General features: G+C 35.7%; 1 long non-coding RNA gene across 1 annotated transcript in view; it reads right to left on the reverse strand.

Annotated features, from left to right (window-relative positions):
- The window catches only part of LOC118523444 (uncharacterized), a 657,240-nt gene extending 640,727 nt beyond the window's left edge, over positions 1-16,513 (reverse strand). The window contains exons 1-2 of the long non-coding RNA XR_013443438.1: positions 16,450-16,513; positions 15,980-16,119 (exon numbers count right to left, since the gene is read on the reverse strand). This is a non-coding gene — a long non-coding RNA (uncharacterized LOC118523444). The remainder of the gene's footprint in view (positions 1-15,979; positions 16,120-16,449) is intronic.
- Between the last annotated feature and the right edge of the window lie 4,776 nt (positions 16,514-21,289).

Below are 21,289 nucleotides of genomic sequence, written 5' to 3' on the forward strand. Positions count from 1 at the left end.
GTCTTTAAAGTGCTTGAATGATTCTAATGTGCAGCCAAAATTAAATCACTCTCGGTTGCCAATCTCATTTCATACTTCTGTGAGACTCAAATAGAAGCCATTAGGTAAGAATTTCTTCGCTTTTCTATAGCAAATCCACAAAACCTGCCAATTCTATCTCCATATTATATCACAAATCTGTCCACATCTTACCATCTCACCATCTCCACTGCTGCAACCCTGGCCCAAGCCACCATACCTGATCTCTGAAGCTTCTCATTGCCTCCCTAATTCTATTCCCTATAAACCATTCTCCACCTAGCATCTGTACTATTTTTTAATGTTAAAAACATTCTATGACTTCTCATCTAAGAATTTAGTCCAAGCTCTTTGCCAAGTCCTTCAATATCTGCGTGATTTATCCTGTTTAACTATAAAATCTTGTGCATTGTATGTGTCTTTTCTCTCACAATATAATACAAACACTAGCCTCCTTCCTTCCACAGATCAGGAGACATCCGTAGCTGCTGCTGATGGCACGGCCTCTAGCCTACCCTCATCCCTGCCTCCACCTTTAACTTGGCTAACTCCTACTCATATTCAGGCTTTCCATCCAAATATCTCTTTCATGGAGAGAATTTCTCTATTTCCCAATAAAACTTTGTTCCCTCTTATTTTCCTTTTTCATAACATCCTGAGTTTTCCTTCTTAATACGTCTCAATTTTTAAACTATGTATACGCCAAGCTTATGTTTAGACATTTAATGGATATAAGGTCAGAAACCACATTGAATTAGTCTCCACTACATACAAAATACCTAGCTTGGTGCTTGTCACATGGTAGAAAAGCAGTATCTATCTGCTGATCATCTGCTACATTGAAAAAGTAATTTGTGGGGCGCCTGGGTGGCTCAGTTGGTTAAGCGACTGCCTTCGGCTCAGATCATGATCCCAGGGTCCTGGGATGGAGTCCCTCATCGGGCTCCCTGCTCAGCAGGGAGTCTGCTTCTCCCTCTGACAGCAGCCCCCTCATGCCCTCTGTCTCATTCTTTCTCTCTCAAATAAATAAATAAAATCTTTTTAAAAAAAAGAAAAAGCAATTTGTAATCACCTTGAGTTTGTTTTCTAAGGAGTCTTGGGAACTGCATCCTAATAATTTTTAAAATTAATCCAAAGCAATAATTTCTTTATTATAATTATCTTATTGTCAAATGATACTAGAAGCACTTCAGATTTGATTATATTATCAATCAGGTCATATGTAGAGTGCTCTTTCTCCCAACAATTCATGTGTAATGTTTCCTGATACCCAGATGATAATCTATTCCACAATTGCAAGACATCCAGGATTAAACAAACATCAGTATATGTTTCCGTCTGATAAAAAGATTATATGTTATATTTTACTTTGTCACTTTGACCAAATTAAATAGTTAAACACTAATTCAATTTTATTCGTCACTTCAAAGGACCATCTTCTGGATATACCAATCCTTTTATTGAGTGTATTTTTAATTTAATTTACCCTTACCTGTGTTATTTCATTCCATCTTCTTTGATTTTGTCTTTCATTAATTTTCAAGTTGGATGTTGAGCTCATTAATTTCTAGTCATTCTCTCTTTCAACTAGAAAAATGAACACCATATATATAACCCTCTAAATCAGAGACTGGCACACTCTGGCTGCAGGCCAACTCCAGGCATGTTGTATGCCCCCAAGGGTAAAAAGGGTTTTTATATTTTTTAAAGGGTTGTAAGTCCAAAATAAAAAAGAATACGTGACAGAGAACATATGTTGTTCACACACCCCAAAATATTTATTTCCTGGGCCTTACAGAAAAAAAAATCTAATCCTGATTGAAAGAATGTTTTAGCTGTGGCCTATAATTTTGTTATATAGTATTTCCATTATCATTTCATTGTAAATATTTCTATTTCCCATTATAATTTCATTTTGACAAAATTATTTAGAGGTATGTTTTTTGATATCCTAATAAGTGTCATTTTATACTTTGTTTCATTTTTGAAGCTAACTTAATTTCTTTTTGGTAAGATGACTTGACATGGATAATAGCAAATATTTGATAGAAACCCAGATTTGCTTTATGACTTACTGCATGATCAACATTTTTGCATGATCTATGTGTGCTTGAAAAGAATCTTTATTTTTTAAATGTTGGTTGTATGATTCTATTCACATCCATTAGATCTAGTTATTTAATCAGTTTGCTCAAATCATCTACATCTTTATTGACATTTTATTCACTGATCTAGTAACCACTAAAAAGGTGAGCTAATCTCTCCCATAACACTGGTTTGTCCTTGCACTTCCGATTATTTTGCTTTGTGTATCTTGAAACTACTTTATCAGTTGCATACGGTTTAAAATTTCTCTATCTCTTGGTGACTTGACTCTTTAATTAATATAGACAGACTTATGATTAGCAATGTTTTTTGACTTCAAACTAATGTTATCTGGCATTAGTGTACCTACAGCAATATTCATCCAATTCATATTTTTCTAGTTCATCTTTTTACATTACTTTCAACCTTACTGAATCACTATAAATGGAAATTAATTGAACTATTATAAATATATGTAGATCTGACAGTCTTTTAACTGGAAGCTGTACTTTGTTTAAATTTATTTTGATTATTAATATATTTGGATTCCTTTCTATCATCTTATTTTGCACCTTGTTGATCTACTATTTCTGATTTTTTCTTTATTTCAAACTTAACTCTCATTCCATTTTTTTCTAGCAGAAAGGAGGTAATATTCTATTTCCAAAGAAATTTTCAAATGTATACTTGACAAAATCTATGGTTAATCAATTTATTGATAACAAGGACACCACAGTGCTTAAACTGCAATTATTTCCTTTATATACCACAAATTAACAATAATTTAGTTTGTCTTGCTTATGTCTTCAAATTAGACAATATTAATGTCATACATATTCACTTTTTGCTTAATCTAAATGTTGACCATGTCTTCCTGCTCAAGTATTCTTTATATAGTCAATCCTCCTATTTGTAAATTCTATATTTGTGAATTTACCTACTCACTAAAATGTGTAACCCCAAAATTAGCCATTGTGGCACTTTTGTAGTCATTTGCACACACACACCAGCTCACAGCAGCAAAAAAACTTGAGTCATTTAATGCATGCACTCCCAGCTGAAGTTGAACAAGGTGGCACTTCTTTCAGTTCTCATTCTATAAACAAATATCCTTTTTGTGGTCTATTTAGTGCTGTGTTTTCTCATTTTTGTTGGTGATTTCACTGTTTTAGTAACCCCAAGCATAGTCCTGAGGTTCTGCCTGGTGTCCCTAACTACAATGAAGTTGTGGTGTCCCTTCCAAAGAAAATACGTATGCTAGATAAGCTTTGCTCAGGCATGCGTTATAGTGCTGTTGGCCAGGAGATCAATGTTAATGAATCAAAAATATATATTAAATAAGACATCTTTAAATATAAACACTCATAAAACAGTCATAAAACATATATTGATTGGCTGGTAAAATGTTATGACCAGATACAGAATCATGACTCTATTTCCACTAAAAGAAGTAATTCTGTATTTGCTAATTCAGTGTTCACAGCAACTTAATAGAATATAACTGCAACAAATAATAAGAATAAACTATATTATGATTTTCCTTCCTCTGGAATACATTCTTGAGAAATATCTTAATGGGGGTCTATTGGTTGTAAATACATTCAGTTATCATTTAAGTATATCTTTATATTATCTTCATTCTTAAAAGATAATTTTACTAAGTGTAGAATAGTAAACTGATAATTACTTTTTTAGCACATTGATAATGCCTTTCCATTGTTTTCTGTCTTCCATTATTACTACTGAGAAATCAGTTAGCAGGCTAATTAGTTGTTCCTTCCTAACTAATCTCTTTTTTCTCTGATTACATTTAGACATCCTCTTTGATTTGTTGTTCTGAAATCTGTTAAGCTTTTTGATTGGTGTTTTTCATCAGTTCTGGAAAGTGTACATTGATTTTTTTTTCCCCCTTTTAAATATTGTATATCCTCTATTCTCCCTTTCTGGGACATTTAAGAGATGTATTTTAGATCTTCTCAATCTGTCCTTCACATATCTAACATTTTCTTTTTTTTTTTTTTTTTTTTTTTTTTACTGTTCTTACCTGTGAATATTTTCTTCATATTAGTTTTCAAACCACTAATAGTCTCTTCATCAGTGCCATCCTGAATTTTAATGATCCGTTTCTTTTCTTTTTTTTTTAAGATTTTATTTATTTATTTATTTATTTATTTGATAGAGAGAGACACAGAGAGAGAGGGAACACAAGCAGGGAGAGTGGGAGAGGGAGAAGCAGGCTTCCCGTGGAGCAGGGAGCCCGATGTGGGGCTCAATCCCAGGACCCTGTGATCATGACCTGAGCCAAAGCCAGACGCTTAACGACTGAGCCACCCAGGCACCCCTGATCCATTTATTTTCTAAGTTCAATTTTTATGTATACTATTTTCTAATACTGAAGTTTTATTTGATTCTTTTTCTTAAAACCGTCTTGTCAATTTTTATATGTTTGCATTTGATTCTTCCATGCTTCTGGGGTCACATCTGAGATCAACTGCAACTAAATTTTCAACTCAATTCACAAGGTATGAATCCTTACCTTAGGTTACAAATGATCTGGAATGACATTTTCTTTTCTTACTCTACCCTAAGCCAAGAATAATATAGACACAATTCCCTCCATACTCCCTGCAAGGCAACTATCTCTAATTCACCACTTGCTTATCATCTCAGAGGATCCTGATTTATGCAAGGTGAAAGGGTGTCTCTAAATCCATCAGAATTGGAAAACAGCCCTCAATGATAAACAGAGATCCTCAGGTATACATTAGATTCAGTACTTTCAGTACTCAGTATTTTTCTGAATTCAAAATTACTTCTTTGTATGCTCTCCCAAAATACATTTAAAATGTCTTTAAAATATATCATTTTGTACATCTCTTCTGCTATACACCCAAAAAGGGAAATCTAAATCAATGTTTCTAACAGAATTTTTAAAATACTTTTATTTTTATTTTTTATTTTTTTTATTTATTTTTAAAAAGATTTTATTTATTTATTTGTTAGAGAGAGAAACAGACCACAAGCAGAGGGAAAGGCAGGCAGAGGGAGAAGCAGGCTCCCTGCCGAGCAAGGAGCCCGATGTGGAACTCGATCCCAGGATCCTGGGATCGTGACCTGAGCCGAAGGCAGCCGCTTAATCGACTGAGCCACCCAGGCATCCCTAAAATACTTTTATTAAGCTTACAGTAAAAAAAAAAAAAAAAAAAAAAAAAAAAGGATCAAATTCCTTTGAATAATTCTTATGCTTTTATATTAGCTGTCTTCTCAAACTAATAAAAAGTAGGTAGATAATGTACGTATTTTAACCTTATTATAATGCAATACTACATATAGGGCAACGTTGCTGCAGTAAGGAAATAGTAATGCTAAAAAATATATAAGGATACATATGTTATGGACTGAATTGTGTCCCCCCCCCCAAAAAATAATATGTTGAAGTCCTACCTCCCAATGTGACTATTTTTGGAGATAGGGCCTTTAAGAAGATAATTAAGGTTAAATGAGGTCATTGGGTTGGGGCCCTAATCAATAGGACTAGTGTCCTTCTAAAAGGAGAAAGAGATACCAGGAGAATGCACACACAGAAGAAAGGCCATGTTGAGGACACAGTGAGAAGGTGGCCCTCTACAAGCCAGAAAAAAAGAGCCCACAAGAAACCAACCCTGCCAGCACCTTGATATTAGACTTCCACCCTCCAGTATTGTAAGAAAATAAATTGCTATTGTTTAAACCATCCAGTCTGTTGTATTTTGTTATGGTGGCCCTAGCAGACTAATACAATATATGCACATACATTAAAAAATCTTAAGTTAAAAAAAATTGCACATTCATAATAGAAAGATATAGTTGTATTAATACCATGAATGCCTTATAAAATTCAGTGGAAGTGTTTTCCAAAACAATACAGAGCAAAACAAAACAAATAAAACTTCCTGATGTCAGTAAAATTTTACTCTCAAGTCAAAAATGTCAATAATTGATATTCTGCAATATATACTGCTTGACATTTTTTTGATGCCTAGCAATAAAATTTTTCACTGGCATCTCATCTAGAAACTAATAGATTTTTGTAATAAACTAAATCTGTTCAAGCAAGAAAAATATATCTAACAAACAACGCTTTTTTAACACTTTGTCAAATACATGAAGAAAGAAATATAGGAAGCAAAACTAAGATTATTTTCAAGTGGAAAATGGAAACAAATTTTTAAATATTTTTAACTCAAAGGACAATGAATACAAAACATATTGAGAATTGTGAGCTGCCATCAAGGCAGTGCTGATAGAAAAAATTATGGACTTAGGTGCATATATAAAAAAAGAGGAAAAGCTAAAAATCAAAGATCTAAGCTTCCATTTCAAGAAGCTGGAATACGACAGCAAATCAAAACTTAAAAAACAAAAGAAATGAAATACATAAAAAAGCAGAAATCAATGAAATCACTAATAGGTAATGAATGTAAAATAAAAAAAATTTTAAACCATATGTGCCTCTTTAAAAAGATTAATAAACTTTACAAACTACTAGTAAAATTAAGCAAGAAAAACAAAATGAAAACACAAATTACCAACTTAAGGAAGACAAAGGGAACTATAGACATCAAAAGGTAAGTAAACAGATATTAATAATTTTATACCAATAAATTTGAAATTTTGGATGAAATAGACAAATTCCTTTAAAAATACAACTTAGTAAAAAAAATAGTAAAAAATACAACTTAGTAAAAAAATACAACTTAGTAAAAAATAAATAAATAAAATAAAAATACAGTTCAGTAAAACAGACCAAAGATAAAACAGAAAACCAAAATACGTAACTATCTAGTTGAATCCATTATTTAAAACCTTGCCAAAAATATAACCCCAGGCCCACATACCCTTATCCATGAATTCTTCCTAACCATCAAACATAAACCCTTTTATATAATAGAGGGAGGAAAAAATGAAAGGAAGAAAATTGCCCCAACATTTTGGAAGGAGCTAGCACAATTTCGAAAGCAGAAGCTGATGAGGACCAAAGAAACTAGAATTACAAACTAGTCTCTCAAAAACACATTTGTAAAACTCCTAAACAAGATATTATTAAATATAACTCAGCAATAGCTAATAAGGATTGTACAACATGACCAACTCAAGTTTATTCCAAGGTTTGGAATTACGATGTTTACAATGTAATTTTTTCTAAAATCTTAGAAATCTCTTTTTTTGAACCAACTTAAACTATATTGATAAAAGCCAAACAAATTAAAATACCATGGCATAAAAACATTTCTGAGGGGCGCCTGGGTGGCTCAGTCGTTAAGCGTCTGCCTTCGGCTCAGGTCATGATCCCAGGGTCCTGGGATCGAGCCCCGCATTGGGCTCCCTGCTTGGCGGGAAGCCTGCTTCTCCCTCTCGCACTCCCCCTGCTTGTGTTCCCTCTCTCGCTGTGTCTCTCTCTGTCAAATAAATAAATAAAATCTTTAAAAAAAAAAAAAAAAAAACATTTCTGAAATACTCTCAGCGTATTTGTACAAAGGTCTTAAGCCAAAACTTACTCTAACAAGTAATCTCAAATTTAGGTCTAACTTGACTCTGCAGTTGCATTTTTATCTCAAGGAGCAAAAGTAGCTAATGTTATTCCCAAGAAGTATTATATGATTTCTCTTCAATGCATCTTTTCTTATAAATCCAACAATTTACAGATCATCCTTATAAATAAAATTTATAAGTGAATTACATTATTTTAACCTATTTCACACAAAAAGGATGTTTGCACTTTTACCTGAGAGCAATATATCCACTTTTTGTCCAGTGCAAGCAAATAATCAGATATCATCAACTTATTGTATAGCCAGAATTTCATATCTATCGAAGTGGTAACACCAAATTTAAACCTGTTAACATCAGGTACTTTAAACATTTCTGTAACTAGAAATATGCTGAGTTTACATTTCAAGCAAATATGGTATGAAATTAATTTAACTATATGCTCAATTTCATTACTTTCAAAAAGGACTACTTCTCTAATAAAAGAAACTTCATCTCTCTTTAGTTAATTAGTTGAATGATATATCATATAATCAAATTTTAACATAGTCACTAAAATTTTCCAGTACGTTATTTCAAATATGAGTCTTCAAAATCTTATTCAAAGTAATAAATTACAGTTAAGATCAATTTAATACTACATCCCATTAAGGTTTTGAATGAACTATTACTTGCAACTTTGCAACTAACCAATTGAGAGTTTTATGGCTAAATATACTGTTGTTAATCAAGTTTTATTTTCTTTATTGATCATAATAAAGTATTAAGACTGCCCCTTAAAGTGTTCATAAACCTAATTCATATTTTTACTCGAATCATTTGTTAATCATCTTGAGAAAGTCACAGATACTGTAAATAGATTTAAGCATCATATTTTTCTAGTTACCTAAAAAAATTAAAAGCTTAAAGTTAGGATAATGTATTGTTAAGTAGAAAAATACAATATTTATAATTAAATACCAATAAAAATTTTGGAAAATTATCTGTTGAACACCAACTACCAGTCAATATTATACCCAGTTAATTTTGCTCTATGTCAAAGACATAAATTGAGAGATATTTATTTGGAGAGAGAAATAATTAAAGAATAAGTTCTTCAATACTTTTTGGAGAGCATGAATTTATCCATATGGATGCTGCCATTATAAGATGTCAGAGGATATGATAAAAAAGAAGATTCAGGGGCGCCTGGGTGGCTCAGTTGGTTAAGCGACTGCCTTCGGCTCAGGTCATGATCCTGGAGTCCCGGGATTGAGTCCCACATTGGGTTCCCTGCTCAGCGGGGGGTCTGCTTCTCCCTCTGACCCTCTTCCCTCTCGTGCTGTCTCTCATTCTCTCTCTCAAATAAATAAATAAAATCTTTAAAAAAAAAGAAGATTCATGTTAGAGTCAAAGCCCTCAAAGAAGAAGGTAGATTACCTGTGAGTTCAGAAGAAAACAGCAACCAGAGGAGCACTGGGTTAACAACCAGGTAGCATATACCTGAGAGCCGAAGGGTATAAAAGTGACAAGAGCAAGGAGAACATCAAAAGCAGAACCTAATTCAGTGTCTGACAAAGACTACACACTCATTAGATATTTGTTCAATAAATGTTTACTGAATAGATGTCTGTTGAACAAGTAAATTAAAAAATAAGTAGATAAAAGTATTAACACCACTTCTGCTTCCTACTATATCTGGGCATGGGAGAGTAAGATTATACTCAAGAAAAGAAAAGGGGAAAAAAAGATAGACAAGAAGAAGGAAGGATGGGAGGAAGGAAGGAAGGGACACCTGCACCCCAATGTTTATGGCAGCAATGTCCACAATAACCGAACTATGGAAAGAGCTGAGAGGTCCACTGATAGATGAATGGATAAAGAAGATGTGGTATATATATATAATGGAATATTACTCAGCCATCAGAAAGGATGAAATCTTACCACTTACATCGACGTGGATGGAATGGAGGTTATTATGCTGAGTGAAATAAGTTAATCAGAGGAAGACAATTATCATATGGTTTCACTCATATGAGGAATGTAGGAAAAAATGCAGAAGGGAAGGGAGGAAAGATGGAATGGGAAGAAATCAGAGAGGGAGACAAACCATGAGAGACTCTTAACTATGGGAAAGAAACTGAGGGTTGCTGGAGGGGAGGTAGGTGGGGGGAATGGGGTAATTGGGTGATCTTTAAGGGCATTAAGGAGGACACATGATCTAACGAGCCCTGGGTGTTATATGCAACTGATGAATTACTAAACTCTACATCTGAAACTGATGATATACTATATGTTGGTAAGTTGAATTTAAATTTAAAAAAAAGAATGAGAGAGGGTATACCAAACAGCAGGAAAAGAGGTAGATCATCAGTGCCTAGAATAGTGACAAGTTTATAATTTGTGCTCAAAATGCCTATTAATAGAATTAATGGAATCCAAGAGAAAATGACTGTGGAAGCATAAGTACATCACCCTTTGGCAAACTATTTCATCCTATATACACCCTTAACACCCTTCAAAAACACTCATCATTTGTTTTAGAGTATAACTTCTCTAGTAGACTGTATGTTTCATGATTAAATAAACCATGTTCAGCATTTCACCACTCGTCCCCCGTACCAACTATGGTGTGTGACACATGTAGGAATATGTGTCAGATATGAATGAAAACAGAAGGAAAGAAGGGAAAAAGAAAACAAGGGAGAGAGGGAGGAAGAGAGGGAAAAGGATGATAATGGGGGAAAATGAGGTTTGAAAATAAAACCAACCACACTATTCCTTAAATTTGATTCCATGAGGCAAATTTCCAAGAAGAACATAGATGCAAAAGTCCTCTACAAAATATTAGTAAACTGAATTCCACAGTACATTAAAAGGATCATACACCACGACTGAGTAGGATTTATTCCAGGGATGCAAGGACAGTTGAACATCCACAAACTAATTGTGATATACCACATCAACAAAATGAATAAAAATAATATGATCATCTCTATAGATGCATAAAAATCATCTGACAAAATTCAACACCCATTCATGATAAAAACTCTTAACAAACTGGGTACAGAGGGAATATACTTCAAAAGTAAAGTCCATATATGACAAATCCACAGCTAACATCATACTCAGTGCAGGATCAGGAACAAGAAAAGAATGATCACTTTTGCCACTTTAAATTAACATAGTCCTGTAAGTCCTACCCAGAGCAATTAGCCAAGAAAAAGAAATAAAAGGTATCCAAATTGATTTTGGGGGGCTTGATAACAAAAGCAAAGGCAACAAAAGCAAAAATAAACAAGTGGGACTAGATCAAGCTAAAAAGCTCTGCAAAGTAAAAGGAACCACCAACAAAATAAAAAGGTAACCTACGGAATGAGGGAAATTGTGTGCAAACCATATATATGATAAGGAGCTCATAGTCAAAATATATAAAGAATTCACACAACTCAATAGCAAAAACAACAACAAAAATCTGATTAAAAACTGGTCAGAGGATCTGAATAGATATTTTTCCAAAGAATACATACAGAGATGGCCAATGGTACATGACAAGATGCTCAACATCACTAATCATCAAGGAAGTGCAAACAAAACTACAATGAAATATCACATCATACCGGTTCATATGGCACTTATCAAAAAGAAATAACAAGTATTGGCAAGGATATGTTGAAAAGGGAATGCTTGTGCACTACTGGTGGGAATGTAAATGGATTCCACCACTATAGAAAACAGTATGAAAGTTCCTCAAAAAATCAAAATTAGAACTACCATATGATCCACCAATCCAACCTTTGGGTACGTATCTGAAGGAAACAAAGTCACAATCTCAAAGCGATATCTGCATCCCCATATTCATTGCAGCATTGTTTACAAAAACTAAGGTATGGAAACCTAAGTGTCCATCAAAGGATGAATGGATACACACACACACACACACACACACACACACACACACACACACACACACACACACACATATATAATGGCATATTATGTGGCCATGAAAAAAGAAGGAAATGCTGTCATTTGCAACAACGCAGATAGGCCTTGAAGGCATTATGCTAAGTGAAATAAGTCAGATAGGGAAGGACAAATATTACATGATCTCACTTTTATGTGAAATCTGAAAAAACAAACAAAAAAACACACAATTCATTGAAACAGCACAGATTGGTGATTACCAAAGGTGAGGGTTGGGGGTAGGGGAAATGGGTGAAGGTAGCCAAAAGGCACAAACTTCCAGATATAATAAGTTCTGGGAATGTAATGTACAGCATGGTCACTACAGTTAACAACACTGTATTATATATTTGAAAGTTGTTAATAAGTGCAACCTAAATGTTCTTATCATAAGAAAAAAGATAACTATGTGAAGTGATGGATGTTAACTAAATTTATTATGGTAACTATTCCACAATACATACATATATGAAATCAACACATTGTACACCTTAAACCAATACAACATTATATGCCAGGTGTATCTCAATAAAACTGGAAGAAAAAATTTAAATAAACTGATTCCTTGAGTCATTGTCCAGGTTTTGGCAAAATACAACCTCACTATTTCAATTCTAAACCATGCCAAATGTAATAAGCATGTTTCCTAATTTCTGGATCAATATGATTTTAAATTTTGTCCCATTTTTGCCATAAGTATACTTCTCCCTGACAAATTCGGTATCTCAGTTAAAGTTCAGAAAATTATGATCATCAGTATTCTAATTTAAGACCAGAATTTTATTAATTTTATTTATATTGTATGACCTTTAAAGTTATATTGTCTTACATTTCAGAAGAACCTTAGACTATTTTCTCTCCTGAAACAAGAGACCTTTCCAACATGCCTAAGAACTAAAACTTTTGCTGAAACCCCTGTACCTCCAGGGAGCTTAGTAATCTGGAAGGAGAGCCCTTCACTCATCAGCCACTTGTTCTACTTGGCAAACCAGCCATCATCAATTACCAATTTCCTATGACAGTTCTCTCTTGCTGATCTCCTCTGAGCCCATAAATATTTTTTTTAATTTAAGAGTAATGAAAACCTTATTATTTAAAAAAAGTATTCAAAGTATGCAGGTAAAGACACAGATCCCTTTGACCACAACCTAGAGTCTTTAAAATCTCATTCTTCTTCATCTAACTAGAGACATAAGTACACATATCCTAATGCCTTTCTTGCTAATAGACAGTATAGCTTTTCTCCCTGGAGTTTTCTAAGGGCTTTAAACTCGACTTAAAGACTTTGGGGAAAAAAAAAAAAAAAGACTTTGAAAGGAGTTCCAGAAAATTTAACATCTATCATCTATCCATCCATCTATTAATTTATTTTTACAAAGTTATTTATTCAGTGGCTATTTTGTTTGGGACCCTGTGCAGTATCCTAAAGATACCACAGAGAATAAAAGACACTTCTCTGTCCTTAAGAGCTTACTACCTGGTGTAAGAGGTAGGCACAGAATGCTAACTTATCTGCCCCATACAATTATCTCAGTCAAATTCAGATTTGCCAGATCTGCATGTGGACAATTCTTCCTTCTTCATTTACGTTGTTCCCATTTTGCTAGAAACAGCCAAGTGTGAATTTTGCTGGAAACATCCAAGTGCTGAGAGTGAAGCAGCCCACAGAACACCATACCATGATTCTTTAGAACCAGAGCCAAAAAACACAACCTCATTTCTTACTTCATATGGCATAGAATCTTAGTTTTGGGGGGGAGTCTTGCGGCAACTAAAATGCCTCCATTCTGAAATACATCAATCATTGAATCTTAGTAATGGAATGAACACTGGAGATCCCCTAGTCCATTTGTCCATTGCAAAAATTGCTTCTCCAATAAATAGTATATTTGTGTATCTCCAGGGATAAAGAATCTACAAACTTATGAGGAAATCAGTTCTATTGTTGAATGGATCTTAGTTTCTAAATTGAATGGAAATATGTTTCCCTAGGACTTCTGTTCACTTTTCCCATTTCTATTATTTGAATCCATACAAAACAAATCTACGTCCCTTCTATTAATATTTTTCAGACTCTTAAACATGTCACGGAAGCAACACTAGATGAATATGTTCATGTTTTGGCATAGTCAGAGCTTATTGAGCAAATATTACTAGCAACTTTGGTTAAAAGATGAATGAATGGCAAACAAGTCTTGAAAGTTAATGACAGAGGTATCTCCCCGGAGCTATTTATGGTTCAAAAGATAATAGACCCGGGGATCAGCAGCTTTCCTTCCCAGAGATGATTTATATTGTTTACGTTATAGAGCGAAGCTCTGTCTCATCCTCCTCCCTCCTTCCTCTGTCTCTCTCTCTGTCTCTCTCTATCTTCCCAGAGGTGAGGCGTAACAGCTATGCCATCACCCCCTAAATAAGCTCCAAGATTCATAATTTTGGAGTTCCTGTCCCCAATGTGCAGATGACATCTTTCCTCATTATGTCAGTCCATGGGGGTTTGGGAGGTAGGGAACTGATTAAAATGTTCGTGAGTAATTAAAAGCCTATCTCTGAGCCAGAAACCTCTTATTTCCTATCAGAAGAAAATAAATAAATACAGATATAACAATTTAGCAAAAAATAGCTATTATTAAGACTTCTCTTCATCAGGCTGAACATCTTGAGATTCCTCGAGCCTCAAGCCAATTATCAATCCCCTTAGCACATTAATAACTGTTCTCTATTAGCATGCCAATGTCATTCATAAAATAGGTCCCTAAAATAAAATAATAACTAAAAGATAAGAAATCATGTGTCAGTCTTTTTAATCCAACTTTATAGGTTTTTATTAGTATATGCTAAAGTGGCTTTCTCTGTGTCTTTGTGTTGATGAGGCATGATATTGGTCTTCCTTAGACTACATCAACTTGAAAACCTATCCCCAGCTTTCTGCAATTCTGACTGTATATGTCTCCTATTATATTTCTTGGCAGTCTTGGGATCCTGCCTAGAGACTACTGGAAGAGGTCCATAGCATTTTGAGTCACAGCAGTGTCTCAGGAGAGTGAGATTAGGGCCTAACATCTGCTTTCAAGTAGTTTTCAAATATGATTACATAAAATAAACTCAACTATGCATTCAACTTTTAAGTAAAGTTATATATTTGCGCAAGGTGAAGTCTTCATGCTAAAGTGAACGTTATGGTGCAGAAGGAGGTTACTTAAGAACACTTGTCCTTACTTAACACAAGGACAATAAAGCCAAAGTAAAAGTTTGCCTAAAATCTCAGAGTGTGTGATAGGATGGCTTTGAATATGGATTCTTGAAGACTCAGAATTTGGACAGAGCACTCTCAAAATGTTTGGCCAGCTATTACATGTAATAATCATTTTTGAGCATAAACTTTTTATTCTTTTGATGTGAATATTTTTATGTTTCCTAGAAACACCTGAGGACATTTCCTGGTCTGACACATCAGACGCTCTCTAACACATTTACAGCTCCAAACAGACAATTTGCTCAATAGTCATGTATTGTCTGCAGTAAAGAGAAACCTGAATAAGTAGAAAGCCATTTTTAAAAATATATCTCTTATTAGAAAAACGTTACCCACTTGCGACATGATCTTTTGCCTACATGACTCCCTTATTTTCTTTCAGAAGATCTCTGTTATATGCTATAAACAACCTAGCCTATAAACTTCCAGGGATGTGTTTAAGTATCTTCTAAAAAGCAGTTACAACCCTATAACTCATGTTCTTTAACCACTGTCCAAGTCAACTTGAAATTTTAAAGTTATTCATTCTCCTCCCTTAACAGTAACTATCAGCAAGGATTAATTTATATAATTACTATAAAATAAAACACAATGGATCACTTTTTTTTTTTTAACCAAAGATACAGACACTCAAAGCAATTCATCTTTGCTCCTCATCCCCAAATTTCTCACACTCTATACCCTGGCTTTATTCTAAACAGAGGAAACAATTTTATTACTGTAACTGGTAGTATTCCTCTTAGATTTGCCTATATTCATTATTTTGACTCTGGTGTTCTTTTTTAGAAATTTGCATTCGGGATTGAGCAGCTTTCAAAGAGAAACTTTGTGTCTGAACAGTGGGCCCCTCTCTTTCATGCCTGAGTAGCCGGAGTACCGGAGTACTCCAAGGGAGTTTACCTAGCAAATGTACTTATTGAAATTGGCAACAGTCCACACTTCAAATGCCGGCAACTCCCAGGCCACCTTGGACTGTCAGCTCATTTCAGCTACAAAATGACTCCTGCGGTGGGTTTCTTCCATTAATTATGCTTACGAACCAGTTAATTGTTGGCATGATGTTAAAAATAACTTTTTCCAAAGGTTTCCCGGTTGTATTAAAGCCCCCTTTGCACTTCATCGTCACTGAAAAGCTGTGATACTCACGGCCAGAGAGGTGCTCAGCAGCAGGTCATGTCTCCTGCCTCCCGCGGCAGCTGATCTGTGCGCTCAAGCGACTTTGCAGCAATCTCAGCCTTTCTAAGAACCATCCCGCTTGATGTCTTTCTATTTTTCAAGATGAGGCTCTACAGAGGGAAAATATTGGGTGAGATTATTATTATTATCACTATTATCAATCTCTGAAAATCAGACCATATGTGTTTTCCTGAGATCACTCTCCCTTCCCAACAAGCCAACAAAAATAAACAAGACAAACAAAAATAAAACAGTGGCTTCGCATTCACATCAGCACTTTTAATATAGCCCAAATTAGTTTAGCTATAGCTCAAAAAACACTTCATTGTTTCAGGTTGTTAACCACAATGTCTTATAAAATGAAGCATGTTTACTGTCATTTTGCAAAAGTCATTTCTTCCTTTATGAATTTGGCAACGAAGAATTTCAAAGATACCAACGTGGGATTGTTATCGTGCACCAGCCAAAGCTGTCAGGGCTCATTACCTCCAAGACAAAAATTACAGACTAATGTATTAAATGCTTGAATAGAAACACAATGCGCACCACCTCGGTTCTGCGGTAATGGGATGACACCAGCAGCCCACAAGCTGAACTACAGCCGTCTCCCCTCCCCTCCCCCCCTTTGCATCGCAGTGCACGGAAGTGGAGAGATGATAAACATCCCAGTCACAATCGAATTGCTGGATTTATTGGCAGCAGGACCAAGCAGCACTGCTGTTCTTGTGAATGCAGGGTATTCATTTTCACAAACCCCATTTCAGGGGGTCTGTCACGAAGAAAACACACTTCTTATCTGGCTGAATATTAGCATAGCAGCTCCCAGCCCCAATTTATCTCTTAAAAAGGCAACTAGAAGTCGATTTGAGGGGTTTGTTCTGATTCTATAGAACAAACTGATTTCAGTGATTACATCATGATGTCATCCTGGCTGAGGTGGATTAATTTTTTTTTTTACTATTTTTAATTTTCCAGTCACTTTCTAAAAACTCGCTTTTGTTTCTTTACAAGGATCCTACTTCCAGACTTTACAGATAAGTCCTTGAACACGTTTTGCATCCCTAAAACAGACTGGTGAGGTCATATTTTAAAATTCGTCATGCTGACAGTGACTGTGAACTCTCCCTCCTCCTCCTTAGTCATCTACCATACACACCTGCCCAACAAAGAACTGCAAATGATCTCCTCCTGCCTGAATTGAAGCTGTGAACTCCAGCCTTATCTTCCTAAATTGTTAGTGTTTATGTTGGACACCTGCAAGATGGGGGCTGGCAAAAAGAAAGCGATGGAGCTTCAATATACAACGGATAGATACGTTGATCTGCCCCTGGTGCCTAGAGAATAGGAGCCTCATCCTGAACTAGGACTCATTCTCTCGTCCTGACCAGGGAGATGCATGAGCGTGCCTCTCATATTTCTAATGTGCAAACTCTCAAACCATGGAAAACTTGAAAAGAACTTTAAGGGAACTTGAAGGGAAGATTGTTTGGGAAAATAAGTTAAAATAGGAAGACGTGTAGTTTGGAGACTGACCTAGGTGGGAATCATGGCTCTAGTACTTACCAGCTGGGTGACCATGGGCAAGTTTCCTAACCTCAGTTCTCCTTTCTGTAAGATGAAGAGCAATAATGCCTACTTCACTGGGATGTGGGGATGAGTAAGAACTATAACATATGAAATTCACTTAAAATAGAGGCCCCACTTTGGGGTGTCTGGGTGGCTCAGCTGGTTAAGCACCTGACTCTTGATTTCAGCTCAAGTCTTGATCTCAGGGTCATGAGTTCAAGCCCTACATTGGACTCCACTGTGGAGCCTACTTTGAAAAAGGGGGAGCACGCTGGAAATATTCAATGGTGGGTAGGGGTTATTATTACTTGATTTTGAATAATTATTTTAATTCATTTATTAAGGATTTTTCACTTGCCAAAATGCCATGAACTTTATAGTCATATCATAAAAATCTAGGCTATTCTACTTACTTAGAGCAATGTTTTCTAGGTGACTGCCTCTCTACCCACCCCGCACAATGTTGATCAACGACTTTATTGTCTACTCAGTTGTGAACAGCTTTCAGGTCTTAACTCTGAGGCTTTGGGTGAGTCTGTGACATTGAATGTATGTGGACATGTGGACATAGTTTCACTCTTAAGTCCACACCCCACACCCCACTCTCCCCCACCTCATGGCTCTACCAAAGCCACTCGAAAACTGATCAGAATGCAAATACTTTATTGTTCATTCCTGTTTTAGTTCAATATTTCACTTCTGCTATCATAATATCGTGCATATTACTGGCTTTGGAGTATAATTTCACCTAACGCTTATTTTCTTGAGTAGCTATGTTGACGGACGCAGCACATGTGAGGTGCTGGACAGATCACCAGGACACAGCCTCTTCCCTCCGGGCCACGTGAGGTGCTGGACAGATCACCAGGACACAGCCTCTTCCCTCCGGGCCAGTGCGTTCCTTTCAGGAAGGTAAGAGAAAATGATATCTAAATGGCTACAACAGAAGGAGAAACGGCACAAGCGCCACGTGAGAAAAATAAAATACTATGGAAATTCCATATACTAAGGGGACCAGAAATGGTTTCTCTGAGGTGGCATTTAGCGTAAGCCTTTGTGTATGCTAAGGCTTTCGTTAAATTGGAAAAAATGGGGTGGGCTGGGGGAAGAGTAGGTGTAAAAGAAAGGACAACAATTCAGGCAGAGGAAAATTTATATAGGGGGAATAATAAATGTAGGTCACATTGCAGAGGATCTCAAATGCTTTGGTAAAATTTAGTCCTGAGATTGTAAAAGCAACGGTTAAACACTAAAAGTGTCTGAATGAGGAAATAATATGATTTTTTTAATTGCTTTAAAAAGATGAACCTAGTAGCAATGTGAAGGTAATAATGATAGTGAGGAACAAAGAGATACTGGGACATCAGTAGAATCTTATTTTAGGAAATAATTAACAAAAGCCCAAACCATAAGCCCCTGGGTGGTGCAACATAGTTCATCTGGTAAAATCCTATTACAAAGCTTTGTTCAATTAGGTACTTATCAATTTTGAAGGAGATGGATGCATTCATATTGAATAGCCAGGGCATCTCTTCTTTCATGAACGGCAACCCCTTATCACATTCTCTTTTCCACATATTCATGGAAAAGCCTAAGGTGGCAACTCTGCCTTGCCTGTCCCCTCAGTGTGGTGTCAGGAGCAAGGCACTCCACCTTCCTGCACGACAGAGGAAACCCTGATTGAAGAGCAGGCCCATAACTGACTCCATTCCCAGAGTCCTGTTTTGGAGATGCCATCACAGACCATAGGTGGCCATGAAATAGATCTCCTTTTCTCCATTCCTGCGAAAATAACTAAAATTTTCTCCTTTTATAAAGGATTTTTTTTCTCCAAAGGACTCAACATGTTCTTTTAATAATTCTTTCAGTAGCCTTCTGAAGGCAAATGTTGTGCAAGAATGATCATTCTGTCTTTACAGATGAGGAAAACTGAGGCAGGGCGATTGAGTGTCTTGTCTGAGGCCATAGCAAGTCAATTTTAGAGCCAGGAACAGTCACCTTCACTGTGTCTCCAGCACTTTGGCACAATACTCTATCATGGTATGTTCCTTGTGAGCCGTGTACATGACAGCAAGTATTAAAATGATTCAGCACATTAAAATTATCAGCACATTCTAGGTGCTGATAAATATACACCAGTATTATGAACGCCACAGAGGAGAACTAAGCTCTCTGAGAGGAAGATCATCGCGTTGACTCCCAACTCTCCCTCTTCTTCATATATATAACTTCTTTACAAACTTCTAGTGTAATCTATATTTAGCCTTTAAGTTTTTTACTTACTTTATCTAGTTTCTCACCAAAGCTGAAGTCTAAACAGTGTAAGATTTTGCCCAATGGGATAGCATGCTTCTCAGAAGCACATAATCTATTTTTCCTTACCTTGCAGCTCTCACAATGAAAAAGGTCACAAAAATATAAGTTCCAGATGTGTTACTTAATGCATTCAGTTCTTATATTAGAGATGATCTAGGCTGTAAGCAATAGAAAACCCAACTACCCAGGACTTAAACCATAATTATAGTTTATTCAGTAAGAAATGTGGAGGTTAGATGAGCTCTGAAGTGATTCAGCAACATAAAGGTGCCATCAAATGCCCAAGCTCGTATACGGTTGTGTTTTCAATAATGACTCTTCTTGTTACCTCATGGTGGTAAGAAGGCTGCTGTAGATAATGCATCAAATTCTTGTTCAAGAAAGGAAGAAAGAGGTGGGAAGTGGCAGTACCAGGAAGCAACCATCAGGTGCTTCTCTTTTATCAGGAAACAAGAATCTTTACCAGAAGCTTTCTAGAAGAATTTTGTTTGTATTTCATTGACCAGAACTAGATTATGAGGCCATTTTAGCTTAAAGTCAAGCTGAAAAGAGATTAGCTTGGCTTTACAAGCAAGAGAAAGAAAGGAAAATAAGGATGAGAACAAAGTGTCAGTCACAACTCTCATGTCCATCAGTGGAGATTCGTAAAACTCAGTATCCATGCTCTTCACCTAATTGATTTTAATAAAGCTACTCTTTGAGTAAGGTAAAATAATAATTGGAAAGAAATCAGAGAAATGAAGGAAATGAGGGAAATAAATGGATAAATGTGGAAGGGAAATGATTTAGCAAATAGGGAAAACTCTGATATGATTGGATAAACTAAAAGGTATCTTTCGCAAGAAAAATCCCTATACACTTTTGAAATACACTGTGACAATCATGCAGAGAAATGGGGCATGTAATTCAGCTTATCTGAGCTCACACTTGGAGTTCTTAATTTTTTACTCCTCCTTTCATAATAATATCACGGCCAGGATTGTTTTACAAAGATAGTTTCACATGGCATTACTTACACCCTTTGAGCAAAATAACCCTTCACTTTCTAATCATTCCATAAAACACTGGAATCATAGAAGAGCTCACTGAACATTCTTGTTTCCAGTATCTGCTTCAAGCATACCTAAGGGATTCTTGATGTGTCTGCATGATTGGGGCCACAGCAGATAATGAAGTTTCCTGCCTACACACCTTGGGAGTCAGAATTTTCCCCTTGGGTGGCCCTAGCTAGAGAAATGACCAAACCATCAGGATTCAACAAGACTCCAATTGGCAAATATGCAAGGCAGAGCAAGAAAGCATTTTAAATGGCCCCTCAGAGCTGAGAATGTAACAACTTCCAATTGTTACTGCCACTCTGCCCTATGCATTTTAAATAAAAGTATTTTCGTTTTCAGC

Source organism: Halichoerus grypus, chromosome 1 (genome assembly GCF_964656455.1).
Source record: "Halichoerus grypus chromosome 1, mHalGry1.hap1.1, whole genome shotgun sequence".
Taxonomy (NCBI): domain Eukaryota; kingdom Metazoa; phylum Chordata; class Mammalia; order Carnivora; family Phocidae; genus Halichoerus; species Halichoerus grypus.